Genomic DNA, 17234 nt, shown 5'->3' on the forward strand with positions numbered 1-17234 from the left:
GGCCCCCTCCACCTGTCTCAGCCAGAGCTCAGTGAATATGTTTATCCTGGTGCCCATCTCATGTTCTCATTATGTCTGCAGTGGCCCTGCATCCCATGCCCTCCAGCCGGACCTTGCCTCTGGTGCAATTCTGTCCACAGTTGTGTTCACACTTTGCTCCCTCCCTTCTAGGGTCAGGACAGGCCCCTCAGCTGCCGCTTGCCTTTAGTGGCTGCTGTGTTTGGTCTGGTGGGAGCTGGGAGGAGCCTTCTTCCATTTCTAAGTCACATACCTTTGATCTCCAGGGACGCTGCAACCCTTTGGCATCTTGCATGAGCTCCTCTGGTCCCAGAGTTTCCATCCTGGTGTCTCCCAAGTGGTGAATACTTTCTTCTGCCAGGATGAACTCAATGTGTAGACCTGGGAAATGTTGGTGAAGCAGAAGCTAGGGATATAGATTTTTTTAAAGAAAAGGCTTAGGGGTGGCTAGGTGACACAGTGAATAGAGCAGCAGCCCTGGACTCAGGAGGACCTGAATTCAAATCCATCCTCAGACACTTAACTATCGGTGTGACCTTGGGCAAGTCACTTGACCCCAATTGCCCTGCCTTCCCCCCTCAAAAAAAAACCTAAAAAAATTTCCACATCACAGTCATTTCTGGATATAACCCTGCCTAGGGATCCAGCCCTGGAAGGGAACTCAGACCTCCCAGGCTGACGCTCTTGATTCAGTTCAATTCACATGACTAGGGTGTCACCTCCTAAGACCCTGGGTCAGAAGGGGGCTGCTGAGTCATATGGTACATACAGAGCTGGTGTCTCAGGGAGATGCCATTCTAATGGGGGAAGAAAAATACCCACGAGACAAGTGAAGGTGGGACGGGAGCAAAAGAGAGGGCAAATTTCCAGAGAAATCCAAGAGAGGAAAAATTGCTTTCACTTAGTGGTGAGCTGTGGAGGCTTCCTGGAGGGGGTGGCAGCTGATTTAGAACCTAAAAGAGGGATGGAGATATGGGAACCTTCGGGAGAGGGGGCTATTTTAGGGATGGAGGGTTTTGGGAGGGGCAGGAAAGGAAGAGGGGTCCAGAAGGGGCCTAGTTTACTCATACAGACTGTGTGGGAGGTCAGGGGGGAGCTCAGGCATTCTTTCTTCCAAAGGTGGAGGAAGAGTGGGTTTGATTCTCCTTCCCAAGTTGAGGGGTCGGCTGCTCCAATGGAAAATCGTAAAGGGGACTCAGAGGGGTGGGAAAATACTCCCTCTTCATTCTGGTGACAGGGAAAGGGCAGAAAGGTGAGCCCAGTCTGACAGCGCCCTTGATTGGGGAAAGCAGGTTGTAGAGGAAGGAAGGTCAGGCTTCCATTAAGACAGTTCTCCGGGGGAGGTGTGCTCTAGGCAGAAGGGAAGATTTCATCCCTGAAATGCTGACGGCACAAGAAGGATTCCATGGAAAATCACCGTTCCCATTCCCAGAGCACTTGGCTCACACCAGCCCTGAAAGGTAGGTGGTGAGAGAATTATTATTCCCACTCTTCAGATAAGAAAACTGAGGCTCAGTTACAGGAGCCTCTGAGCTGTCACTAGGGCAATGGTTACAGCTGGCCCTGAGGAACTGCACCCCTCAGTTCTGACGCTCCTGTTCTGACTGGGGAGAGGCCACCATGGCCAGAGGCTCCACTCCTGCCCTCCCTCGAGGTCCAGTCAAGGTCCCTGCTGCTTTCCCCTTCTTACTCTGACAACAGTAATCAGCAGTAATGCCTTCAGAACAGATGTATCAGTGAGCTGCCTGGGGGCTCCACAGGCCCCCCTCCCCTGGCCATCACGTTCCTGTTCCTGTTGTCTCTTCCTAGTATAACAAGCTTTTTGGGAGCAGGGATTGTCTCTTGAATGTCCCCCTGCATCCAGGCCCGTCTCCCCTCCTCCTGATCAATGTCTGGCCACTGGACCCAGATGGCTCCGGAGGAGAAAGTGAGACTGGTGACTGCACAGCCTTGTGTCACTTACACCCAATTCACTAGCACATCATGCATCACCCCCCTGATGTCATGATCCTCTTCGAGAATGGAGGATAAACGATGACACATTAAGTACCACAGTCCAGGCTTAATCCCCCTTCTTCACTCATTTATTCCACCAGCATAATGCACAAAGGCTTTGTTCGAAGATAAATGCAGGAGATTTCAAATGCTCAGATATCCCATTACACTCCTCATGCTTCTTCTTGGTGGTTCTGCTAAACAAATAGGTCCACTCTGGAGTCTTCTCTCTCCTGCTTTTCTCTCCAGCTGGCCGGCACCCTGAGCCTGGAATACTCCCCCCATCCAGGACTGCTGACCTTCAAGCTCCTCCTACACTCCCATCTGTCCTGGAAGTCTTGCCCAGCCGTGTTGCCCGTCCTTCCCCTCTTTTGATGATTTCCTATTTATCCGGCATTTATCCTTCTTGCTTCCATGGCGGGCCTTTTCCCCCTTTGGACTGGGAGCTCCTAGAAGCCTCTGCTGACATGGAGTGTGCCCATTGGCAGTGTCTGACCAACAGCTCAAGCATGCTCTTGCTCTGTCTTTCCAAAGATGATAGTCCCAGATACGCCAACCCTTCCATCTGGGTCAGATCACCAACAGCGTTTGCCTCCAGCCACTGAAAAAGGTTAGGAGCCCCAGAAATGCGCTCCACAAGGGAATCCACCATGCCAGACTGCCATGAAAACCACCAGCACCCATTCAACCTCTCCCTCTCTGCCTGCTCCTTCCCTACTGCCTACACACCTTCCCCTGTCTCCTCTACCCGGAAAAACTCTCTCTTGACCCTTGTCCTGTGTCTCTTCTGTCCTTTGTCCCCAGACTCCTTGCAAAGGACACCTACAAGAGGTGGCTCCATTTTCTCTCCTCCCATCTCTTTTCAGTCCCTTACAACATGGCTTCAGAATCCATCATTCCACTGAAACGCTCTCCAAAATTAGGAAGCATCTCTTATGTGTTAAAGCCCAAGGCTTCTTCTCAATTCTCACCCTCCTAGACGGCTCTGCAGCCTTTGTTACGCGCTCACCCTCTCCTCTCTAGCTTTTCAGGACATGGTCTCTCCCGGTTCTCCTCCCACCTCTCTGTCTCCTTGGCTGGACCCTCCCCCAGATCACACCTCTCACCACAGGTGTTCCTCAGGGCTCTGTCCTGGGCCCTCTTCTCTCCTTCTGTACCACTTCACTTGGTGATCTCATCAGCTCCCGTGGATTTAATGACCATCTCCATGGTGCTGATTCTCAAATTTATCTCTCCTGCCCCAATCTCTCTGCTAATTCTAATCTCAATCTCCAAATGCCTTTCAGACATCTTGAACTGAATATCATCTTTTTTTTTTTTTTTTGCTTTTTGGAGGGCAGTTGGGGTTAAGTGACTTGCCCAAGGTCATACAGCTAGTTTTTTTGTGTTAAGTGTCTGAGGCCGGATTTGAACTCATGTCCTCCTGACTCCAGGGTCGGCACTCTATCCACTGCGCCACCTAGCCGCTCGAACTGAATATCGTCTTCAACTCAACATGTCCAAAACCAAATGTCCACCTTTCCCCCTAGCCCCACCCCCACTTTCCCTATTACTGTAAAGGACAATGCCATCCTCCCAGGCCCCCAGGCTCACAGCCTAGATGTCTCCCTACACCCCCAAGTCAGTCTCTTCAAGGGTCTTGTGGCTAGAATGTTAAGAACCCCAGCCCTTCCTCCCACCCCCTCCCCTTGTTGAAGCCGGAGACCTCCCTTAGGGAATTTGTACCTCCTGACTTTTAAACCAAAGTTCAGTTCGGTATTTCCTCTTACCCCTCAAAAGTAGATTAATCTGTGGGAGATCTGATTAGATTATGAGGAGGAAGACTTTGGCCTGGAGAACAACCTTATCTAAAACCAAGTTCATAGAACCGTATCAATTTTTTTAGTCCGTGGTATACAGCAGTGATCATTGGCTGGCTGGGCCCTTTCCCCATTGGCCTCCCTTGGCACAGACCCACACCCTGATGCCTGATGGACAGGGTGCCCTAAGGGAGCCTGGGTCTCCAGGGTTGAAGCACCATTTAGCTGCATTCTCTCTCCTTTTAAAATAAATCTATTGATCTTACTTGTTTTTGTGCCATTATTTCTGAGCGTCTTTCTCTTCCCTTTCCACATCCTTGGTGACAAAAGTTCAAAAAGAAAGAAAAAATACAATCAATTCAGCAGAACTCCCCCAAAGGTCCGCTGTGTCTGGCGGCAGGGCACCATTTCACACCCAGAGCCATTCTCCCTGCAGAAAAGGGAGAAAGGTGCATGTTCTCAGCCCTCCCGGGCCAGGCTTGGCCATTACAATCCAGTATTGTTTCACTTTCTTCTCATTCTTGGCATTCGGGTTGTTGTAGGCATTGGAGAGATTGTTGCCTGGATCTGCTCACTTCCCTTGGTGCCCACAGCCCTAGCCCTTCCCTGTTACTCTGCACTCCCCAGACCCTTCCTTTATTCTGGCCCCGCCGTATTTCACTGCATCTACTCAGCCTCGGCTCTCTTTGGTTTGGAGGAAGCACTTTGTCCTTGCCTGGCCCCACCTGCCTTTCTAGCCTCATTGCCCATCACTCCCCTCCATCATAGATGGCGGTCCAGCCAAACTGGCTCCTTTCAGGGCGCTCCATCCCCTTCTTTGCAGGGAGGGGTGCTTTGGTCCAAGAAGTCCCAGCAATGGAGAGTGAGACTGGAGGGCAGCTGACTAGCAGGAATTTTCAGGAGCAGGGGGGTTGTTGGCTCGATCCCAGCTCTAGCCATACTGTGCGCCTAGGACCTTTCTGACGGGAGCCTGCCGTCGGCCCTTTAGGGGCGGCCCCAAACACATGCCGAGCCTGTGTTGTTTCAGACATTTCCCCAGAGTTACTCCCAGGGGGCCACAAACCTGAGAAGCAGAGTGGCCTCAGCCCCCCAGCCTTGCTCTGACACAGATCCCCCTGACCGAGTCCTCAGGGGAGGCAGTGCCGGGGCACAGGCACACCAAGGTGGACAGGTCATAGGCAGCCAGACATTCAGGCCTGCAGCTCAGGACAGAGACCAGGAGTGTCTGAATAGCCTGGATGAGAGGATGCTCCCAATGACCTAACTGCAGGCATTGGCCTTTGGTACGTGTTCACAGGTCCAAGATATCACCCTCCCAGAGGAGCCATTGAATCCCGAGCCCTGAGCTCAGGTGAGTCAGACTAACTTCTCTGAGTTTGCCTTTCTTGTGCCCATCCCTTTGGGAATCCTCTGGTCCATGGTGGCTTTCACATCCTGCCTGCCATGTTCAGAGGCTGCTGTTGCTCTGGGAGAGACCCATGTTTTTCTCATCAGTGACCCCAAGCTGAGGGAAGAAGGAAGGTCTCACAAGGGGCATCCATTAGGACCCTTGACTTAGGACCACTAGCAGCTGACCACATGGTCCTGGGCCTACTAGCCTCCCCACAAACACCCATGGCCAGGGAGCCACTATGCTCTGCCCCACAGGGTTGGCACCCTCCTGAATCTCTGAGTCAGTCTCACAGTCTGAGGGCCAGTGTAGAAACACAGCACCAGGTCTGCTGCTCTGCAGGCTGGCCCAAGGCTAGTGCCCTCATCAGGGTTGGTGACCCCTAAGTGTATCTTTTTGCCCCAGAACTCATGTGCATCGCCCTGGTCATGGAGCTGTGTCACTCAAGCTACAGAATGCTGCCATCTCTAGAAAAGGAAAATTCTGGCTCCCCAGATGGTGGGCATGAGCCCATACAGGCTGTGGCAGCATCAGGGATGGACGTCGTAAAGACAGAGAGATGGTCACATATCAAAGTAAGGGCTAATGGAGAGTCCGGCCCCAGAGGTGTGGGAGTGTTGGGACCAGCAGTGGGGGTGGGGAGGAAAGGTGCTGGGGACACTTATACTCAGAGGTCCTGGGCCCCCCAAAGCACTAAGGAACTGAGAACCCCCTTCTCACCCCCAACTCACAAGGTGTGTTCTGATTCTGGCCTCTGCCATTGAAGCAGTGACCTGGGAAATTAGGGAGCTCCCTCTGTCCTCAGTTGGGTGCAGGCTCTCCTCCATTAGGCTGGGAGCTCCCTAAGGGCAAAAACCATGTTCACAACCTTCTTTGTGTCCCCAGCCCTTAGCACAGAGCCTGGCGTACACCAGGAACTCAATAGATGCTTCTTGACCGACTGAAACTCTGCAGTTGTGGGCTGTCAAAGGAGTTCTTGACAAAGACACTTGGGACTCCTGCCCATTCTCTGGATGAGGCCTTTGATTTGAGGAGACTGGCCCTAACCCTGAGCCTGTCCCAGCAGGCTGCCTGCCTCCCTGTCCCTAGCCCAGATCAAGGGCATGGACCATCTGGAGTCAGGCAGAGGTCATGGGAAATGGGTAGGTGGAGGAGGTGGGAGGCTGTGGTGTCTGGGGAATAGCATCATGTCTGCTGAAGCCCCCCATTATGGGGGTGGAAGTGGGGGAGGCTCCCTCAGAGCAAACAGGAAGAGAGGACTCCCCACGTCCCTGTGACATCTAGCTCACCTCAGAGACTGCTAGTTCTGACAAGTGGATGCTTGGGATGCACACTTGGGTCCATCTAGGTTTGCCTCCCCTCCTGTTATAAAGAGCCCTGAGTGGCCTCAGGCTGGCAAGCTGCTCCAAGCCCTCCTTCCTTGCTGTGTGACCTTGGGTCCCACCCTCTCTGGACCTCAGTCTGCTCCTTGGATGAAGCAGAAGGAGGGGGTGGATGCCATGATTTGCAAGGTCCCTCCAGCCTCCCCGGGCCTTCCTGGTGAGCGATTGCCAGGCTGAGATGAACTCATCAAGTAAAAAGGCCCTGGAAATCAGCAGAACCCGATCAATCTTTAATGAAGAACCAACAAACAGCCCAAGTCTTGGCCGGGGGCAGAGGTTAAAGGCAAGGGCATCTTTGTGGTCTGCCCAGGCTCCTCCATGACTGCCAAGCCACAGAGGGCTGGCTCCCACTCCAAGCCCAGGCCAACGAGACAAGCTCTCTGTCTGTACACCCCCCCCCCCCCTCTTCCCTTTCTCACTTTCTCACTTTCTCTCTCTCTATCTCTCTTTTTCTCACTTCCTCTCTCACTTTCTCTCTCTCCTTCTCTTTCTCACTTTCTCTCTCTTTCCCCCTCTCACTTTCTCTCAGTTCTCAGTTTCTCATTCTCTCTCTCTCTGTCTCTGTCTGTCTGTCTCTCTGTCTGTCTGTCTCTCTCTGTCTCTCTCTGTCTCTGTCTCTCTCTCTCTGTCTCTGTGTCTCTCTCTCTCTCTCTCCCTCTCTCTCTCTCTATCTCTCCCTCCCTCCCCTCCTCCCTGATAATTGAGGCACCAGCACCTACAGCCAAGGGAAGTGTTTCCTGCAGACATTTGTATTCAATAGGCCACCATCTAGGTATTCAGTCTTCCACTCCCAAGAACCATGACCCACCATTTTTAAATGGATTCATGAGTCGTGATGAAATAGGTAGATAGTGATTACTCTTTTTGTCATGTGAAGACTGTCCAGCTCCTTTCCAGCTGGCAGGGAGATGCAGAGAAGGCAGGATTTGGTATCTATTTAATTCTTGAAACCAAGGAGGCCACTTGGAGCAAAACGCTGGAACCCTTGAGGGGAAGCTGAGGCATCTAGATGGCACATGACTAATTCCCACATTGTTTCAGACCGTGGGACAGCAGGGAGATGCAGGAGACAGGAGTCTTGGCCTGGAATGCTCTCCTCCCCATTTATGCTCCCTTCCAATCTCAGCTCAAACCCCACCTTCTGCAGGAAGTCATTCTTGGTCCCCTCCTCCCCTTCACTACTGGTGCCTTCCCTTTGAGATGGACTCTCAGACGTCCTGTCTAGATCTCATTGATCTGTGGCTGCTTTCTTTAGCCTGTGAACAAGCCTGGGGACAAGGGTTGTTTGGGCCTTTCTCCGAATCCCCAGAACTGTCTGGCACACAGAAAATGCTTACTCGGTGTGGTAGACTGGCCGTTGGCCCTGAGCTTTGTGCTGGGCTGTCCTCTGCCTTGTCCTACTTTCTTCCTTCTGCATCAGTCACACCATCTTCCTATGGTTCTCCTAGCTCTGCACATTTGCCACTTCACTTATGGCTGAAGGAGAAGAATTAGGTACAAGAGCTTTCTATCAAGGGGTCTTTATGCTGTTCTTGGTCTGGGGGAGGGCAGTGAAGCAGGGGAGAGGGGGCCTCCTGGCATATGGACATGAAATAAGTTTCTTGGTAAGGTCTAAGAATGGACCAGCCATTAGCACGACGTGCATAGACTGGAGCTGTTGAAAGCTGGCCCACCATGGTGGGTGGTGAGTGCCAGGAGGGAATGTCTGAGGGAGGGCACTCTGGCAGGCTAGCTCATAAAGAGCCAAGATTACCTCAAGACTTGGCCTCCTTCAGTCGCCTCCATTGTTCAGAGCTCGGCCTTCTTTCTTGAGTCCCAGAAGAAAGACAGCTTCCCTCTTGGGCAACACTAAGCATCCCACCAAATGGGCTGTGTGACTTCAGGCAAAACCCTTCTTCTCCCCCGGCTGCCCCAGTTTCCTCATCTGTGAAATGGGGTAAGATGGGGAGGGAGAAGGGCCCTGCCAGTTCAGGATACAGGATCCTCAGGTATTCGGGCTTTGGGTTCCTGCAAACAGGCCTCAGCAAGGGACCTGTGGGGAATCTCTGCTCTCCAGCGCTGGCTGTCAGCTCTACTGGAGACACCCAAGCCCACCAGCTGGGACTCGGTTCAGGGCATCTCTTCCCAGGGCTGCTGCCAGTCTGGATTTCTTCTTTCACAGGTTGTCTGTTCATCTCCTTATCAAATGAGAGAAAGTAAATTTGTTAATTTTTAAAAATTCAATCAGTTAAATGTAAAAAGAATCATCAGTCTGAGCCTTTTCTTGGAGCAGGACACCCTCTTGGGCATATTGGGGGGATGGCCATAGGTAAAGGGGGATGGGGAGAGAGAGAAGAGAAAGCCAGGGAGGGGCAAGGGAGCTGGGGGAAGTGGGGAGCCAGGCCAGGGAGAGCAGAGATACTGCCCCTGGGCTCTCTGCTTGGACCCTAGGAGCCACCAGGCAGGTCCTTTTGTAGAACAGATAATCACTTAATCGATGGCCCCCAGGGCATGGCCGAGGCCTTGACCAATCTGAGCAGGGCCGATCAGGAGCCAGCCCCCTCCTTGTTCACAGGGAGCTCTCATCCGTTACTTCCTCTGGGAGGGTCCCGGCTGACAGAGGTACCTGGCTCCAATGCACAAGACTGAGAGAGCCATGGGAAGGAAGCAAGGTGGGCAGACGCAGAAGAACATCCACAGTGACAGAAACTGCCAGAAGGAACAAGTCCAACTTCAGGAAGGGAAGGCAGTGACTCTGGTCCCATAGAGGAGAGAAGCGCCCCTCCCCCCTTTGCAGAGGTGGGGGACTCTGGGTGCAGAATGGTATCAATAAGGTCATTCTCTGCTGAGGTCTTGCTTAGTTCCCAGTCCTACCCCTCCTTTTGCTCTGAGTTATAAGGGAAGGGGACAGGAGGGACCCAGTGGGAAATGGAGGTCATATGAAAAGGATTCCCTGGTGGCTGTCAGGCTGGGGTGTCCTCCTCCGGGTCTAATTCCTCAAGCCTGGGCAGGCCCCAGAGGGCTCAGGGGCTCCCAAACATACCTTATGTAACTGCTGTTTCTACCACCCACCTGGGCTGGAGCCCATGTTGACCAGGGTCTGCCCTTTGGACTTCAGGAATGTGCGGGTCTGTAAGGGTACAATCCTTATTCCCTGCTGCCCTGGAAAATCGGGGGTGATCCCCACCCACACAAACAGCTGGCAAATAACCATGTCAACTGTTTCTTCTTTTGGACATCCTGTGCTGGGGCCAGGCAGGCCTTTCCTTACAGGGGGAGCCCCGAGGGGAAGGGCTGGTCTGATGCCAGGTGCCTTGGGACATTGGATTTCACTGCCTAGGGGGAACAGGTTTAGCCTTTGCTCCCACTGAGGCTAGATCTTCCTCTGCGCCTTCCCCAGGGCTCCTGGTTCTGCCCTCCACGGTCACACTGAACAAATGCAGCCCCTCATGTCCCTTCAGATTCCTGAAGGCAACCATGGCGTCCTGCTAAGACTCCTCCAAAGCAGACATCTGCAGTACCTTCAGCACTGTCCAACCTCCTCAGCATCCTGGTTACCTCCGAATGCTCTCAGCTTATCAATGTCCTTCTTAAAATGTGGTGTCCAGAAATGATGCTTCAGAGGTTATTGGGAACCCCAGCTTCAAGGGAGGGGTCCCACCAACTACTTGTAGAGGTTCTTGAGGAAGGTTGGAGAGGGGTTTGAACCCCTAGTAGCCCCCATTTGGGAGGGAACAACCCAGCAAAGTCCCATGTATTCAAAGAAACACCCACCCAATAAGGGAGAAGACTTTCTTTATCCGTCTCTGGGCCTGGGCATGAGTCATTTCGGTATTGTTCATTGTGCCCTTGTGAGCCTGAGTGCTTGTGGGGGAACCGAGAGCCCTTTTGGGGACTCAGACGAAGCTACATAGTTCTTAGGGTGTCCCTGGAGGGTGACAGAACACTGGCCCCAGCAATTCTGAGAGGCCTCCCCAAACTGTCCCTGGCTCCTCATGTCAGGAGAGATGTGTGATGCCTGCTATGGACATCACCGCTGATCAACATTACCTAGCAGGTGGGCAGGCACCTGTCTGAGATCCCACCTCCATGTCTCCTCCTATAGAGAGAAGCCTGAGACAGAAGGATTCCCTCTCCAGGCCTCAGTTTCCACATCTGTAAAATGAAGGAATTGAGTGAGGTTGTAGATTTAGAGATGGAAGAAAACTTAAGGGGCCCTGAGTGCTGTCCCCTCATTTCACAGGTAAAGACACCAAGGCACAGACAATGCCTGAGGCTGCCCAGGGGGGCACAGACAATGCCTGGGGCTGCCCCTTCAGATGGCCCTGAGGAGCCCTCCAGTGGGAAGATCTGAAATCTCAGACCAGAGAGTGGAATTGGGGCTGCCTTGGGGAGGAGCCGGGCATGGAAGGACCTACAGACCCCTGCAGTCTGGCTGCAGCCACAGGTGACTTTGTGGAGGACAGTGAGCACCCTTCCCCCAGTGATCTGTCTTTGGGGAACACAGATCCATGAGAGAAGATGCTCTCACTGCAGAGTTCTAGAGCCAGACCTCGGCACTGGCCTTCTCCCCTGGTGTCTGTGCCCCAGCACACCTGCCCAGGGGACTCGCCCAGACCCAGCAACACCCAGGAGGCAGACAAGCATTCCCACTGCCTTCCCCTCGTGGCCTGTCCTTTAGAGCCCAGCTCAGCACGACCTCTTCTGGGAATTCTTTTAACATCTGGCGATCTAGGAGGGAGAAATGAACGCTTTATCTGCACAAATATTTTCTCCATCCTTCTCTAATCTGGACAGCCAATGGATTTCCAAGGTGGAAATGCTCCCACTGAAAACAGCAACCACCAGCTCCTGGAGCTGGGTCTGGCAGCTCCAGGACAGCCCTGGCTGGCCCCTTGGCCATTTGGGATCCCTTGGCCTGGAGCTGAAGACGTTGCTTCAGGGATTCTCTCCTGGGGTCAGAGACCTCAGGTGGAAAAAAAAAAGGACATTGCTGTTTTCACTAATCTCGAGCTGAAATTTTGCATTTCCTTCTATTAAAAATTCTCTCTCTCTCTCTCTCTCTCTCTCTCTCTCTCTCTCTCTCTCTCTCTCTTTGGAGGGGGGAAGGCAGGGCATTTGGGGTTAAGTGACTTGCCCAAGGTCACACAGTTAGTATTAAGTGACTGAAGCCGGATTTGAACTCCGGTTCTCCTGACTCCAGGGCCGGTGCTCTATTCACTGCGCCACCTAGCTGCCCCCTCAATTATAAATTCTAAGAAAATAGGATTCAAGGAAGAGCTCTGGAGGCTTCCCCAGAACACCCCGAAGGTCCTGATGCACACGAAGGCTCAGACCCCTGTCTACACCGATTTGTCGGAGTCAGGGAACCCTCGTTTTCCCAGTCTCTGCGGAGCGGGGCTTCCTCCTGGGCACCGAGCCCTCCCAGCGCTGCTCATTCTTACCTGTCTGTGCTATCAGGTGAGTTGACTTTTCAACGTGTTAGCCAGTATGGGAGAGTCTGTCGGGACTGCTTTAAGAGAGAGCGGCATCTCATTCCTGCCTCTGCTCACTGTTTCTTTCGAGATTCGAAGCCCCCTAGTTTTTTATCCACATGAATTCTGCAGTTATTTTTTCTCATTCTATAAAGCAGATCTTTGGTAGGTCTACTGGCCCTGTACAAAACCTAGACATTAAATTAAAAAGTATTAGCGTTTTTATTTGTCTTTCTATGCCTTTCTCCTGTTTCTGGTGGTAGTATACATATCTTCTGTTATTTTGTATACAGCTCATTTAGTCACAGTCAATAAACAAGCTTTTATTTAGCATTTACAAGCTGTTAGGCATTGTGCTAAATGCTGGGGAAAGAAAAGAAAGAAACAAAGGAAGAAAGAAAGAAAGAAAGAGGTAGGAGGGAAGGAAGGAGGGAGGAAGTAAGAGGGAGGGAGGAAGGAAGGAAGGAAGGAAGGAAGGAAGGAAGGAAGGAAGGAAGGAAGGAAGGAAGGAAGGAAAGAAAACCAGCTGGACTCAAGCTACCGACTGCTTTTGTCCTTTTCCCCCACTCTTTTCTCTGGGGGCCCCTGGGTAAACCATCCTACTGTCAGCACACAGTGGCAGATATCCTTGCTGACCTCATGCACCTGTGTTCCTCCTGCTACAGCCCAGCTCGCCTGGCCACCTGGAGAGCAGCAGACCACCCACAGGGCTCTTGCTTGCTCATGACGTAAGGCTCCTGAGAGAGCACTCCCCTGACTGGTTGGCCCAGAAGAGGTGTTAGCAGGGCTGGCAGGTGGGTCCCACCCAGAGGTCGTTCTTATCTCCCCATCTCCCATCACCTCGGCTAGCTGAGCTTATCCAGTGTCTGGATGGCTCTGAAGTCTGCGCTGTGCGGCTGGAAGGATCAGGTTTCTCCTGCTAGAAGACTCTTGCACCTAGCACAGGCTCTTGTGCATTGGAAACCCACTGGAGAGGGCTTGTGAGATTTAGCATTAGAAGCCCTACCCCAATGTCTCCAAGGTCACCCCTAAAATCCTAGTGGGAACTGTGTTTTGGGGAGCTGCTGGTCAGGGTTAGGAGAGCAGATCCAGAGCTTGGCCTATAAATGGCAATGTGGAAGAAGGAAGGAAGGAAGGAAGAAAAGAAGGTAGGAAGAAGAGAAGGAGGGAGGGAAGGAAGGAAAGAGAAGAAAGGAGAGAGAAGGAGGGAGGGAGAGAAGGAAGGATAGAAGGAAGGAAAGAAAGAAAAAGGGAAGGATGAAAGGAAGGAAAGATGGAGGGAAGGAAGAGAGGGAGGGGGGAAATGCATTTATTAAACTTTCCTCAGTTGCTTACTACTGACAGTACAATCAGCCCAAGTCAGACGAGGAGGGCTCAACAACACAAAAGAAAGAGTGGCTTCAGGGCTGCTGGCAAGGCCCTGAACAGCTCACAGTCCAATGGGCCAGAGCCAGCTCAGGGCAGCTACATGGCCAGAAGGCAGGTGTTAGAAGGAAGGAAGCCTGGTAAAGGCTTCCAGTGGAAGGGGAGATTTTAGTTGGGCCAAGAAGACAGCCAGGAGGAGGAGACAGGGACTGAGGGTCTTCCAGGCCTGAGGACAGCCAGAGAAAAGGCCCAGAGCTGTTGGAGGACCGAGGTCACTGGAATGAAGAGAGCGCAGTGGCCAGCGTAAGGGGTGAGATCAGAAAGGCGGGAGGGGGCTGGGGCCTCAAACAAGAAACAGCACGTTCTGCATTTGATTCTGGAGGTGGTAGGAGAGCTGTTGGATTTTCGTGACTGGGGGCGGGGTAGGTATGTTTGACATGGCCCCACCTGGGCTTTAAGAATATCCCTTGGGTAGCTGAATGGAGGGTGGACTGGAGCAGGGAGAGGTCTGAGGCAGGCAGCCCTCCCAGTGGCTATAGAAATAGTCCCAGTGGGAGGTGCTGAGGGCCGGCCCCGGGCCGAGGCTGGGCCAGAGGAGAGGAGGGGTACAGTGCAATCCCGGGGGGCTGGGATCTTCATAGCAACAGGGCAGGTAGCAGGTGGGGCAAGGTAACTGCTCTGTTTCAGACACGCGGAGTTTAAGATGTCGCTGGACATCTGATTCCAGACATCTGAAAGGCGAGAGTGGAGGTCAGCAGAGAGTTTGGGGCAGGATGGGGAGATTTACGCTGAGAGATGGTTATGGAGTCCAGGGGAGTGAGGAGATCCCCAAGTGAAGCGCTGTCGAGAGAGAAGAGAAGAGGGCCCTGACAGAGGCCTGAGGAACTCTTATGATGAGAGGCATTATGGGGGTGTGAGGGAGGGTCCAGCAAAGGAGACTGGGAATGAGGAGAACCAGGAGAGGGGTCCTGAAAACTTAGAGCCTAGAGGGTATTGAGGAGGAAAAAGTGATAAAAAAAAACCCAAACCAATCCAAAAAACCCAATAGTGTCAAAGGCTACAGGGAATTGAGGAGAACAAGGATGAGAAAAGGTCTTTGGATGTGGCAGCTAAGAGCTCACTGGTCACTTTGGACAGAGCAGCTCTGGTGGGCAGATGAGGCTAGATTGTAATGGGTTAAGAGAGTCAGAGGGAAGGGGGCCATGTTTCCTCCTTCTTAGATGGGATTGTGCTTCCAGGACCTGGAAGGAGGTGTTGGAACAGGAAGGGAGGGCGTGGGATGCTTTGGAAATGGTGGGGTGAGAGCCCAAGGCAGTATCAGACAGTGGTTCCTCTGTGGTTTCCACACGGCCCCAGCTTCCCCTGGAAGTGGTTAAGGGGTCAGCTTGGCCCTGCTCTCTCTCCCCAGCACCCAGGAAGCTTCTCATGGCCGGCCAATGTACTCTTGACAAGACCTTTGAGTGGCCTGTGTGTTCATACATGCAGTGGCCTGGTCAGCACTGGTCACTGACTGACCTCTCTGGCCCAAGGAAGAGAGAAGAGGCTCTTCTGGGGAAACTGATTCACTTGGGAATTAGAAGCCCGATTTGTTAGGACCTGAATGGGAAGTCAGCAAGCGGCAGCTTGCCCTGTCTTGCGTGTAAAACCCAAACCACCTCACAAAACCTCTCCCAAGGTGACTGAGCTGGCCCCTCCGAGATGGGACTGGGGAGAGTCACAGGTTCCCAGCATCAAGGAGGCCCCTGGGGCCTTCTGGAACCCATTGGTCTGGAGCTGGAAGGAAGAGACCTCAGAGGCTATGGAGTCCAACCCCTCTTGCTGCAAAGGGAACTACAGGAGTGAGTATCCCAAGTGGGATTTGAACCCAGGGACTTTCACCCCAGAGCTAGGGTTCTTTCTAGGTATCTCCCTTTGACAAGGGTTTGGGAAGCCCCCCCCCATGATGCTTCTCCCACCTGGCCCTTCTCTCTTGCCAAGGGCACCACCCCAGTGCCCATCAGGGTCACCACCACCTCGATTGTTTCTATGGCACCTTCCTGCATCCATCTGCTTCTCCTCTGTCCTTCTTGCTTACACATAGACATGGGAAAGATGCTCCTCTACTCAAGAATCTTCAATGGCTCCCAGTTGTCTACTCAGTAAGGTTCAGACTCATTAACCTGACACTTAGGCCCTCCACAAGCTGGCATCACCCTCTCCAGCCCTTTCCCACACTCTTCCGTTGCCTACACTTGGTATTCTAGCCAAAGCAGAGAGAACCCCACCCCCAGACATATCCTGCAATTTCTTACTGTGCTCACAAGGTCCCAAAAGCTAGAATGCCCTCTTCACCTGCTAGACCCTGACCGTCTATTAAAGGCCCGGCTCAAGTACTGACTGCTCCAGGAAATCTTCCTTGATTCCCCAGCAGTAACGACCAGGCTTGGGTTCTGTGTTCTAGCCGTGTGGCCCCAGGCAGGTCACCTCGCCTCCCTCCACCTCAGTGGCCTCATCTGTACAATGAGGGGGGTGGATCTGAAGACCCTGAGGTTCCTTCTAGCTCTTCATCAGGAGCCCTCTGTCCCTAGGCCCTCCCATGGCACATTTGGACCTTCTCTGTTACACATTCATGCATCCTCCTGCATCCTTCCTTTGGCTTGTGCCTATAAGCTCCATGAGGGCAGGGCCATCCAGCATCCATTTGGAGCTAGGCTCAAGAAGGGGCTTCATCAGTGTTTGTCAGCCCATGACTTCAGCCAAGGTCCCAGCCCACCTCAGACCTCCCAAACATTGGAGACGTTCTCATACAACAGAGTCCTTCCTCCTCTGCTCTTGGCGAAATCCTACTTCCAGAAAAGGCCTGGGAAAGCAGCAGGGGGCAGAGCTGGGGGGAGAGAGAAGCGGGGAGCTGCACTATGGAGGGAAGGGGGCAGGCCCACCTGGGTGGACAGGCCAGTGAGGGGGTGTGGGCGACTGGGTGGGGGGCCACAGGAGAGCATGCTCACAGAGCTGTCCCCCTCCCTCCCCTCTCTACTCCAAAAGCAGGATTTCTGAGAGGAAGAGACCCCAGCAGCCTGCCCAGAACGACCCACCAATGGGAATGAACCTCCCCTAGGCCATCTCTCCCCTCAAGGGTCTGCCTTGTTTTCGCTGGGAGAAGACCAATGAGCCCAAGGGTCTCCTCTCTGCTCTGGGCCTTCTGAGGTCTGGCCAAACCAGGCCTTTGCAGTTCCTGGAATGCTCACCCTTCTCCCTTGTTCCCCTGGGGAGCTCAGGTTTTCTTCCAAGCTCAGCTTAAAGGCCCCTCCTAGAAGAAGCAGTCTGGATCCTCCAGCTGCCAGGTCCTGCTCCTGAAGGGACCACGTAGTTATTTTGTCAATGCGGAATACCACATGTTCTGGTAAAGATTTTACAACCAGATCTCTGCATGTGTGTGTGTGTGTACACACACAGACATATGCATGCACATAATACATATATGTAGATATGTGTGTATATGTATATGCATGCACACACATAATACACACACCTACACACATGCACACACATACATGCACATATACACAAACACACATGCACACACATGCATACACAATGCACACAGACATGCACACACATGCACGTGTGTACAAACATACATGCACACACATATACATACACAAACACACATGCATACACACGTGTACACATACATGCACACATACATAGCTATCCAGAGCAAGCTTCTAAATTTAATTTTCATTATGAACCTTTTCTCATCACTTTTTTTTTCTTTTTGGAGAGGGGAAGGTAAGGCAATTGGGGTTAAGTGACTTGCCCAAGGTCACACGGCTTCCCCATCATTTTGTTAAGT

General features: G+C 52.6%; 1 long non-coding RNA gene across 1 annotated transcript; it reads right to left on the reverse strand.

Moving 5' to 3' along the window:
• Window positions 1–9224: 9224 nt before the first annotated feature.
• On the reverse strand, window positions 9225–12754 carry LOC138174520 (uncharacterized). The gene is made up of 3 exons (XR_011171763.1): window positions 12674–12754; window positions 12008–12228; window positions 9225–10718 (listed from the first exon to the last, which is right to left on the reverse strand). It is a non-coding gene; the product is annotated as an uncharacterized lncRNA (long non-coding RNA).
• Window positions 12755–17234: the final 4480 nt, after the last annotated feature.

This window comes from Petaurus breviceps, unplaced genomic scaffold (genome assembly GCF_028583685.1).
Source record: "Petaurus breviceps papuanus isolate PSGF00001 unplaced genomic scaffold, PetGlider_PUasm1.0 689, whole genome shotgun sequence".
Classification (NCBI taxonomy): Eukaryota; Metazoa; Chordata; class Mammalia; order Diprotodontia; family Petauridae; genus Petaurus; species Petaurus breviceps.